Source organism: Solanum dulcamara, chromosome 11, assembly GCF_947179165.1.
Source record: "Solanum dulcamara chromosome 11, daSolDulc1.2, whole genome shotgun sequence".
Classification (NCBI taxonomy): Eukaryota; Viridiplantae; Streptophyta; class Magnoliopsida; order Solanales; family Solanaceae; genus Solanum; species Solanum dulcamara.
In genome coordinates, this window is record NC_077247.1 from 8382361 (window position 1) to 8393811 (window position 11451).

Consider the following 11451-nt stretch of genomic DNA (forward strand, 5'->3'; position numbering starts at 1 on the left):
ATAATTAATTTATTTGACCTACTTAACCGTTGAAACTTAAAATATGGTCTTCACAAATGTTGTAGGTAATGATTTTGTGGTTACTCCGCAATTTGAATCACCCAATTTGGATAATTCTATGAAAAGTTATGCCTAAAATACAGAGGTTATATCATTTTTAGGCGAGAATTGAAACATCGTATACAATATTTTTAGGGGATGTTACATGTGGCGTGCCACATCACTACTATTAACTCTTAAGAGTGTTTGTGGTTTTTTGAGATAACGGCAGGGGTATTTTTGATCCCAAAATATAATGGAGGGTATAAGTTGTCCATTTCACATAGTTCAGGAGCAATTTTGACCCTTTTTCGAAAAAATTTATATACCCAGACATGTGATTTTTTAAAGCAAAGTTTAGGGGTATATTTAATCTTTTTCACGAATGAATTATTTTTTGACTTTTTTGATTATCATTATTTGAGTTTCTAATTCTTATTTTATTTTTATTTTTTCATTCTTTAGTGTAAATATAAGAGAAATAAAAAAATAGTGTGAATGGAAAAAAGAGAAAAAAATTTAAAACTATTTTTTTGCAGCTATATTGTAATTTAAAACTAATATTTTTGTTGCTATATTATAATTTAGTTTTTGTATCTATAAAAAATTTGGGGGAGTGTATAATAAATTTTACAATAAAAGTAGTGAAAAAAATAAATTTGACCATCAAAATAATAAATTCAAATTAGACATTGAATAAAAAAGTCAAAAAAATAAATTTTGTGTACGAAGGATCAAATATACTCATATATGTATTTTTTTAATAAAAAACTTTAAAAATTTATTTTTTTTCACTTCTGTTATAAGAAAATGATATATGTGAGACATTTGTGTAACAATATAATTATATAAGAGCCAATTTTATAATGAGGAGAATATCAGCTCTAAATGAGAGGAGTATCTCATATCATTTTCCCTATCTTTTTGTGTATATAATAAAGAAGTCCTAAAATATAAGATAAAAAACAAACAAAATATAAATAGATTATTTGCCGAGGGAATCCTAATAAGAAGAATAGAATACAATATATGGTTATTAAGAATGGATATCTATACGAAGTACTCACAATTTCCAAGAAAGTAGAAAGTGTTTGCAATGAATCTTTGGTTGTTGATTCATCAAATTATTAAGAAAAAGGTTATTTCCAGACTCTAGAGATAGAGACTGATTTTATTCCAATGAAGTTTTACATATTAGTTGGGAAAATTAACGGGAAGCAAGAATTTAATTTGATGCTATGGTGTATGCATTAATAATATTCTAGAGATAGAGATTGATTTTATTCCAATGAAGTTTTATATATTAGTTGGGAAAATTAACGGGGGAAGCAAGAATTTAATTTGATGCTATGGTGTATGTATTAATAATATTAATATATGATTGATAATACTTCCTCTGTCTCATTTTATGTGGCATGCATTCATTTTTTAGTCCATTCCAAAAAGAATATCACCTTATTATAATTAGAAATAATTTTACTTTAGAATTCCCTTTTTATCCTTAATAAAATTATTTATAATCATACAAATATTTAAATATTATTTTATTCTTTTTTTCTTAAACACCGTACAAAATCAAACAACGCCAAATAAAATGAGACAAGGGAAGTATCATATTTTTGTTTCGAGCTTCAATGTGATGTTTATAGGTAAAACATCACATAATTTTTATATGTTGTTTTAACCTATCAATTTGTTTCAGTTTTTTCTATTTTTTTTTTTAAGGTGTCAGTGTATATGATATGTGCTTGTAATGTGAGGTAAGCTTTCTATCTTTTAGATTCTTTTTGAAGTTATATGATAATAGACATATGTATATTATTTATAAATAATTATAAATTAAGAAATTATCACAATATTTATTTATCATGTATGTACAATTATTAATGGTGTTAATCCTAATTTTTTATTTGTCAACACTCAATTTTGATCCTTCACAATGTAAATTAATAATACAGACAATCAACCCGTATGATAAATTTATTTATTTATAGTTCATACTAACACTTGGTACATTTATAACTATAAAATTAAATAATGATACTTATACAATTATATATTGGCAACATTACACATAAAATTGCAAATACAGATATACAAATTTAATTGTATATCTGTAAAATATTTACAAATGAAATTTTAATATACAAATAAAGTTACAACAACAACAATAAATTCAGTATAATCCCACAATGTGGGGTCTGGGGAAGGTAAAGTGTACGCAGACCTAATCCCTACCTTGAAAGGTAGGGCGACTGTTTTCGGAAGACCCTCGGCTTTAAGAGAGGAAAACAAGATAAAAAGTTAGGGACAAGCATATCGAAAACAAGATGAAAACAAGGAATAACAAAAAAATGAGAAAGTCATGGTAGAGTGGTACTGGAAGAAAGATGCATTAACTACTATAAATAAATAAGATAAGATAAGATAAATAAGATAGTCAAAATGCAACAGAGCCACAACTATAAACAACAATACAATGCATAAATCAAATGACAATAAACAATGAGCAGAACTACAACTATTATGGTGCAAATGATGAATCACCTAGCCTTTTATCCTAATCTGATTCCTCCACAAAGAAAATTATAGTGCGCTAAAACGCCTACTAATAGGGGTAAAATAACGAAACTATGTACTAGCCTTCTACCCTAATGTGGGTCCTCCACACGCTCCTATCGAAGGTCATGTCCTCGGTATTCTAATCTATTAATATACACAATAATTGTATAAAACTAAAAAGCATAATTCATTTAATAATATAAATGAAATAGCAATATATGTTTGGATCCTTAACAATCATAAATCAATAGGTATAAAAAAATGTCAATGAAAAACAAAAAGCAACCTTAAATCTTCGTGAAGAAGAAGAAGTCACTTATGGTAAGGAGTTCTAATTAGACTTAATAACCATCAATAGGTATAAAAAAATGTCAATGAAAAACAAAAAGCAACCTTAAATCTTCGTGAAGAAGAAGTCACTTATGGTAAAGAGTTCCAATTAGACTTAATAACCATCAATTAAGGGATTGTTTTTCATTTCTAAAATCGAAAAGACCGCTTATTATATTAAATGAATAGATTAATGAATTTGTATAATTAATTAAATAAAATCATAATATACAAACGAAAATGCTTTTCTCTATTAAAATTATAGTTATAATAAGTAAATAGGCAAACTCTAATTATGAAGGCCTACTTCAGTTTCACATTTAAGCTATTTAAGCTATTTATGAAAAATACAATCATTGCATACAACAACACCAACAATGCAGTTGTACCTGAATTCCCATAATTTCCAATCCAACACTACCCCCAAAATCAGTACTCGTATTCCTCCCAACGACCCCAAAACCAGAAGACCCAGCAATCCCAAACGACGCCGCTCGGTACGCCAACGAGGCTAGCGGAATTTTAGAGAAGCGTCCAGGAGTCTCAATCTTATCATTGATTCGTCCTTTTTCAATATCAGACGACTTGCAATCTCAATCCATTGAGAATTTGTTCAAGATCGTACAAATTCAAGTGGTTCGACTTTATCTCGGAATTTCTTTTCAAAATTTGAATTGGAACCCCAAAATTCTATCCGGTCCCCTCCCCCCAAATTTCAACCCTAAATTCTTTGGGTATATATACCTCTCTTCCATCTTTGCTGACGAGGGGGGAAAATAGAGACAAAAATTAGACAGGAAAACGAGGGAAAAATATGCGTAAGGAATACATGAAATCGATTGTGAAAGCGAAGAAAGTCGGCGTTCTTAACAAATAAACCAGAGGTTTAGAGTCTAAATTTTCTGGTTTACTTCTTGTCCATCGTTGAGTCGTGGTGTGAAGCTTCGGTGTCGAGCTCCTCGTGTCCCAAGTTCGCTGCTCCTAAAAAGGTATGCTGCTTCATTCTTCTTTAATCCTTCCTTCTTATTCTAGCCCTGTTTGTTTGATTAGTTGATTCCTGTTTAGATAAGTTCAGTAAGGATTGAGGCTCTTTGTTTGATTAAAATTTTGGTCTTTGCTTTTCTTGGCTTGAATATAATTCGGATATGCATATGAATTATTGAGAATGTGTTCTGGATTGATTTCATAACTTTAGTATAGCTTAATCTTGTTTAAAACAACCTAGTTTAAGTTTGTTCTAGCTTGCATTTAGTCCTAATTTTAAGTGATCTTAGCATGGTTTGTGGTATCGATTGATTGCGTTGCGGAGTACAACTTGTTACTATTCTTGCAATCTGCCTACTTGAATCTCTTGTCAAATGTGTGTCATCTATGTCTCCTTATGATCTTAGCCTCAAATCCTTCATTCGTCTGCTGCTGTTAGTTTTATTCTCGATATGAATAGGAGTCTTAGAGATGATGGTTATTGATAGTTGGATAGCTTCGGTTGTGGTCAAAGTTTAATTCAGATTGTGGTTGGTCCAGTGTTCAAAACTGTTTCGAGTCTTACATTCTCTTAAACTTTGGTTCACCTGTTTTCTGTTAGCCTTGATGCAGTCTTCTCGTCTTAAGCATATATAATGCTTTTAGTTGAGTTTTATTGCGAGTTTCTTTGCCATCTAATTGCTTTATCTTCATCGCTTGTATCTCTTCATGGATGAAAATTGTTCAAATGTGAACCCACTGCTTCTTCATTTGATTTTGAGTAATCTCATGTTCTGTCTTATAGTTTCAAAAAAAAAAATAGATTTTGGTTTAATGTTATAGGACCCTCGATTTCAAATTCTGTTTATTGCTTCAATTGTAGTCGGGTCTATGTCTGAAAATCATTTTAAAATATGAAATGGGTCTGCTCAGATAAAAAATGGCTATTCAGTGAAAGGCCAAGTTTATTAACTGTACTTAGTATCTCAAATTAAATATGAAAAGAATTTGTCTACTTTGCTAATCTGTGTCATTTGTTTTCTTTGTACCATACACTAGTTTATTTCTTTATAATTGTTAGGAAATTACAATGAGGATAATTTGAAATTTCACATTACTATTTGAGAATGTTGCATGAAATTCGTACCACTCTTTTTTTTCTTAATTTCATGAGGTTTGGTTTGATCTTTATCTTAAAATGAGTTACTCTCGTTCTAAAATTGTGGTTTCTAGCTAAGCGTTTAGTTGCCCCAATGTGAATTGTCTGAAATGCATAAACACATTTGATTTGTTCACTATCATTATATATATAATCGTGGTATATCTTATGTTGATTTAAATGTTGTTTTCTTGATATTTTCATCTCTCTTTGTATATCTGCATTGGTCCTTGATGTTTTCTTTTTAGATTTATTAAGATCTCCTTCAATATTACTCCTTATCGTTTTATTTTCATGTGAACCTCATCCGAGTCCATTACGAACTTTCTTTCCCTCATTTGCATTTTGGAGTGGGCCACCAAGGCCCAAATCTCTCTTACTCGATTCTGCCTAGGGAACTTGGAGCAGAAATACGTTCTTGGGAGCAAGAAAACGGGCTGTATACATTGGTATACATGTGGTACGCAGAAAAAGCAGGAAATATACGGTCAGTATAAAGTTGTGATACAACTGATATACGAAGAGCAGAAATGGGCCAGGCCCAAAACGCATGTAGCAACAGTCTTAAAAGACTGAATAACTTAGAATTAGGACAGGGACTGTTAGTCCAATTTTCCGAATTGAGGCAGAAGGCCAAATCTTTCTCCCCAAATCTTTCTCTCTCTTATTGTTGTATTTCTTTGTTTGTGTCTTTATTCTAACTAAAAGAATAAAGATACTTTTAAGATATTTTACGGAAAATTGGGCTGACAGACCCTGTCCTAATTCTAAGTTATTCTAACTGAAGGGAAGCCTTAGAGTAACTGGTAAAGTTGCTGCCATGTGACCTAGAGGTCACGGTTTCAAGCCTTGGAAACAACCTCTGGCAGAAATGCAAGGTAAGATTGCGTACAATAGACCCTTGTGGTCGGGCCCTTCTCCGGACCCTGTGCATAGCGGGAGCTTTAGTGCACCGGACTGTCTTTTTTTATTTTTATTCTAACTCTAACTCTATATTAATTTAATTAAATCCCCTAATGAGGAACTATTTTTGTTATGATGATTTATTTCATTTAAGTGATTTTATTTAATTGTCTTTCCTTTACTTGGTCATTTTCGATAAACTTCACTCTTTCTAAAATATTTCAAGTGCTTAAGTTAATTACTTTTCAAATGACTTTCAATGTTTATTTATTTTTAAATATTTTTCCAAAAGTTAGTCAGTTAAAGTCTTTTCAAATCGTCGAATAACCACGCGTTAGCGGCCACCTTGAGTGTTAATACCTTTTCAAAGTGGAAATTTGAATTCTTACTCTTTTTTCTCTAAATTTTTAAGACTTAAATCTGTTAGTTTTTTTTTAAATTAAATTTTTTTAATTTCTTTTAAAAAAAAATTAAGTGGCGACTCCCTTTTAAATTGGTTTTTTCCTAAATCAATTTTAAATGATCTTTTTTCAACATATTAACACTATCAGTGCACAGAGAGTTCGAAATTGCATTCAATAACAATATTGTAGTTCAAGAATACGTTTTGTATAAATTATTCTCATATTTGATCATGATATTTTAGATTCTTCTTGAAGTTATATAATATTTGATATATGTATATTCTTTATAAATAATTGTAAATTAAGAAATTATCACTATATTTGCTTATCATGTATGTACAATTATTGATGATGCTAATCCTAATTTTCTATCCGTGCACAAAGAGTTTGAAATTGCATTCAATAGCAATGTTGTTGTTCAAGAATACGTCCTTGTATAAATTATTCTCTTATTTGATCATGATAAAGCAACCAAAGCGACCAAAAAGAATATAACCAACAAATCATTTATTAAAAAAATTAGGTGAGACACAATGGTCAATAAGATATTTGAGATACAATATTTATTTATATAATTTAAATATATATAATATTTATTTTAATGAAGGGAAACCTTGGAGTAACCGGTAAAGTTGCTGCCATGTGATCATGAGGTTACGGGTTTAAGCCTTGGAAACAGCCTTTGACAGAAATGCAAGGTAAGGCTGTGTACAATAGACTTTTGTGGTCATGCCCTTCTCCGAACTCCGCGTATAACGGAAGTTTTAGTGCACCAGGCTGTTCTTTTATAATATTTATTTTAATACCAATTGCTATATTTTAATATTTTTTTTCTTCATATATATAATTTTATTGATTGGTGTGGCGCACAGCAGAACACATACACTAAACTAATAAGTAAGGCATAAATAAAAAAAGTAAGACTGCATCAAAAGTAAGTGTAAGAGTCAACATAAAACTGAATGCCACCTCAGGCACACAATATATATATATATATATATATATATATATATATATATATATATATATATATATATATATATATATATATATATATATATAGCCCATCGATTATAGCTCGAAGATGCAAATATGCTAAATAACATTTTCCAATCGGTTGTGTGTAACTCATAAATATACCCTATAAGTCCATTACCCATCTATTTGTAGTCTTGTAGTATTTATACATACATATATATCGCATTTAGTTGAAATAATATTGGATACTCAAATCTTTAAATCAAGTCATCATCTTATCGGCAGGACATAAGATTGGTAGCTTCCGAGAATTACATTAAGTAGCTCTTTAGATAGTGTGACAATCAAAATAATTCATGACCCTGCACTTTTGTATAGGAAATTCCAATCAAAGAAATTGTAATATAAATCTGTCACAAGTTGAAATCGGGCTCCAGTAGGCAAGACAAAATCCAAAGTCGAAGACAATAAATAACTAGAAAGAAGTAATCCAAGACAAAAATAGAGAAGTAGAATAGGGCCCATAGCATAGATATGTAAATACGATACAAAATATACAAAACGGGCCCAAAAAGGATCGAGAAAGACAAAACTATACAAAGAATCCAACTCCGGACTTGGTGTCACCGGTATAAGAGAATCTAAGTATATAAAGAACTAAATGCAACAGAACTAACTAATCAAAATACAAAATATAAGTCAGTACAAAAAGAGGAAAAACAACAAGTCTCTGGACTCCAGGAGCTCACCAAGATGCAAGTCTGTGACAGCCACAGGAGATTCAATGCTCAACGAGGATGATTCGTACCTATAGGAAAAGATGCAGAAGTGACACGTATGAGTACCAAAACACAGGGTACTCAGTTGGCATTATAGGCTTATTGAGCTCAGAAAGATCTCTCTCTCACACACATATATGTATGTATGTATGTATGTATGTATGTATGTACGTACGTATGTATGTATGTATGTACGTACGTACGTATGTATGTATGTATGTATGTATGTATGTATGTATAAGTACGACAATTCTAATACTATAGTCTAATAATTCAAGAGTGATAGCAAACTCGGAAGATAGAGGAAACCATACTAATAACAAGCACGTAACAACCGAAGACAAGGCAATCAAAACTATATAAATAAATAAAGATGATGCAATGCAATAAGGTAAAAAGTTTCAGAATTATCTCGATGACTGTCTCGTGGACTCCTTGGGATAACTATGGAACCCACCTAAGCTCAAGTATAGATGCAAAAATTATAAAACCCAAAATTCAATATGTGGGTCGCAAAGCTTATCAATATATGCGTTATGTAGGAAGTACAATCTAGAAGTGTTCCACGTGCCCACATTATCAAGTGAAATAGTATATCTTTCAATAAAAAGCGGAGGAGTTTGCAAATTTAATGAAAACTTCTTCCCATTTTTCCATTTTCTTATAAAATGGAGCGTTTCTCTTAAAAAACTCGAATTTTCTTCAGTAAAATAGTAATATGCTCCCCTTGTAGACCCCAGAAGTTGGAAAGTTGAAAAATAGAGTTTCAAAAGGAAATCACAGGAAATTACATCTTTTGAACTTCATGAAGCCCTTCACGAACAGTACAAGACAACACGACCCGTGGAAAGAGGGTCGTGAAAGTTTAGAAAAAAATAAATTTCAGGGTGAAGTCTATGATAGGGATTACGTCCCTAGTTGTATGGGGTGAGCTGCTTGGAAAAAGTTGCTTTGGATATGAGTAATTCCTGTGAAAGGCTATACGGATCGTAGAAGGTGGTTGAATAAAGGTCAAGGGAAAGTTGGGAAATTTTGTTAAGGCTATGGAAGGGTACATAGTATTTAGGGGTTTATACAGATCGTATAACCCACCCGTAAAATCTCTAGGGACAAGTGACCACAGAGTGGCCTTCCACAAGGACCTTTACCATCCATCGCCGACTTCACGAATCGTAGACCCCGTTGTGTAGAGGAGGGGTTCCTCAAGGTATGTTTTCACGAGGGCCTTCTTGGCCCTTCATGCTGTATACGACTCGTAGTCCCATCCGTCAAAAGTTTCCCTCACCCAAACTTGACCAAGGCAGTTCCCACGGACCACTCCACGGCTGTGGAACTCTACACGGATTGTGAACACGGTTTGTCCAGGAGGCCGTTCAGTTATTTTAAAAAGGGTGTTTTGTTCTTTTCCCTACTTCCTCATTAGTGTATTTGGATGTTTTGGGCATTAATTCCTAACACTCTTAAACCCTCATTTATCCAAGTTACAAGATAAAATCTCTTAGGTTTCTCCCAATTTCTTTCCAAATCAAGAACTAGGGAAAATTCTCCAAGCTTCCATTGAAGGGATTAATTCAAGTTCAAGGTTCCATCTCAAGTGCATTTTGGGATCTAATTGCCTAAAGTATGTGGAAATTCATCCATGGATCCTTCCATCCACGGAGTCCCAAGGTTTTCTCTAAATTCTCCTTTATGAATTCTTCTTCTAAGCCCTAATTTTCATGGAATTAAATTTGGATCATCTCAATTATGGTTTTTCTATTATTATTGATCTAATTATACATAATTCGAGTCACATTGCATCATTTCAAGTTGATTTTCATGGACCCATGCCGTATGTTATTTTCAAGTATAATTTTAAGGAATTATGTCATGATTTATAAAGGATTTTTTGTGAATGATTTATGAATGATTATCAAAAACTTATGAGTGACTCATGAAAAGTAATGAATGATGTTTCAATGATGTTCCAAGTAAGTATCTATGGTTGTGAACAGTAATTCTCACACATTCATGTTAAAGAAGTGAAAGACTTTTCTCACCTAACCACAGATTCATAAGAATTGAAAGACTTTCTCATTCTTTTATGAATCAATCATGTAATAAGCTACTCTTATGACTATTTTGTGATGATGGATTGATATTATTGTTGTCTTTCCTAATGATGTTAATGAATATGTTTTTTATGATACTTTCGTTGGGATAATGATGAAGCATCGAGAGGACTTTAAGGTGGAGTTTGTTCTGGAATCTCAAGTAGAGATCCAAGGGAATCCTAGTAGCAACTTTTAGTCCCTAACTACGTTGCCCGCGTAGGTTTGCCAATATGGCCTAGCTAGTGGATCTACAAATAGCTCAAGTTTAATATGTTCTCATAGAGTCTACCTTGGTAAGTAGCCTCTTTCTTTTCAATGTGAGAGTTACATCAGATTCTGCTGCTGCTGCTGCCTGCCGCTGCCGCTGCTACCGCCTGCTGCCGCCTGCTGCTGCTGCCGCCTGCTGCTGCTGCCGCCGCCGCTGCTGCTGCTGCTGCTGCTGCCGCTGCTGCTGCTGCTGCCGCTGCCGCTGCTGCCGCTGCTGCTGCTGCATTATTATTATTATTATTATTATTATTATTCATGCAGGCTTCTAACATACTTAGTGCATTCGATTTACTTTTATATTATTCTTTATGACTTTTACTTACATATTTTGGGTGAGCTAGGATCTTGTCTTATGCCTCCATCTAGACTAGTAGAGGTGTATGGTAGATGTTCAAAGAGTCTATGTCATCTTTTCATTTCAGTTGACATTTATTTATCTATTGTTGTGACCATTCATGTTGAGACTTATTTCCGCATCTATGATCAAGTATTGTTGCTTATTTACTTTATATATTCTCATGTATGATATTGTAAGAGGCTTGGTTGGGTCCCTTGGGATTCTAATCATCGTGTAACACCTCCTAGCTTGGGTCTTGCCAAACTTGGTATCAGAGCACACGTTTTAAAGTTTCTTAGGGAGTCTAACATGCCTCATCAAGTAGAGTCTTGTTCATTGGTGTGAAGTGAGTCACATCTACGAGTATGAGGCTATAAGACATTTAGGAAGCTTCACTTTTTTCATCATTCTTACGTCGTGCCATAGAGTTGAACACTACAGTTTTCCTTCTAACAATTTCTCTTTATGATTATTAAATTATGCCATGAAGAAGAATTTATAACACCCCGTGTTATATTAGTCTAGACTAAGTTTAATGACCCTCCATGTCATTTTCTTTATTCTTATCTTTTTAGCGTTTAGAGCATTCCTGCAGCGACTCCAAGTCATTTATGACTTGTTGGCACTGACAGTTCGA

The 11451-nt window shown here is 32.6% G+C and overlaps 1 long non-coding RNA gene across 1 annotated transcript; it reads left to right on the top strand.

The window, feature by feature from the left end:
• The first annotated feature begins 3237 nt into the window (after nucleotides 1-3237).
• Nucleotides 3238-6089, top strand: LOC129874442 (uncharacterized). The gene is made up of 2 exons (XR_008762890.1): nucleotides 3238-3920; nucleotides 5841-6089. It is a non-coding gene; the product is annotated as an uncharacterized LOC129874442 (long non-coding RNA).
• Nucleotides 6090-11451: the final 5362 nt, after the last annotated feature.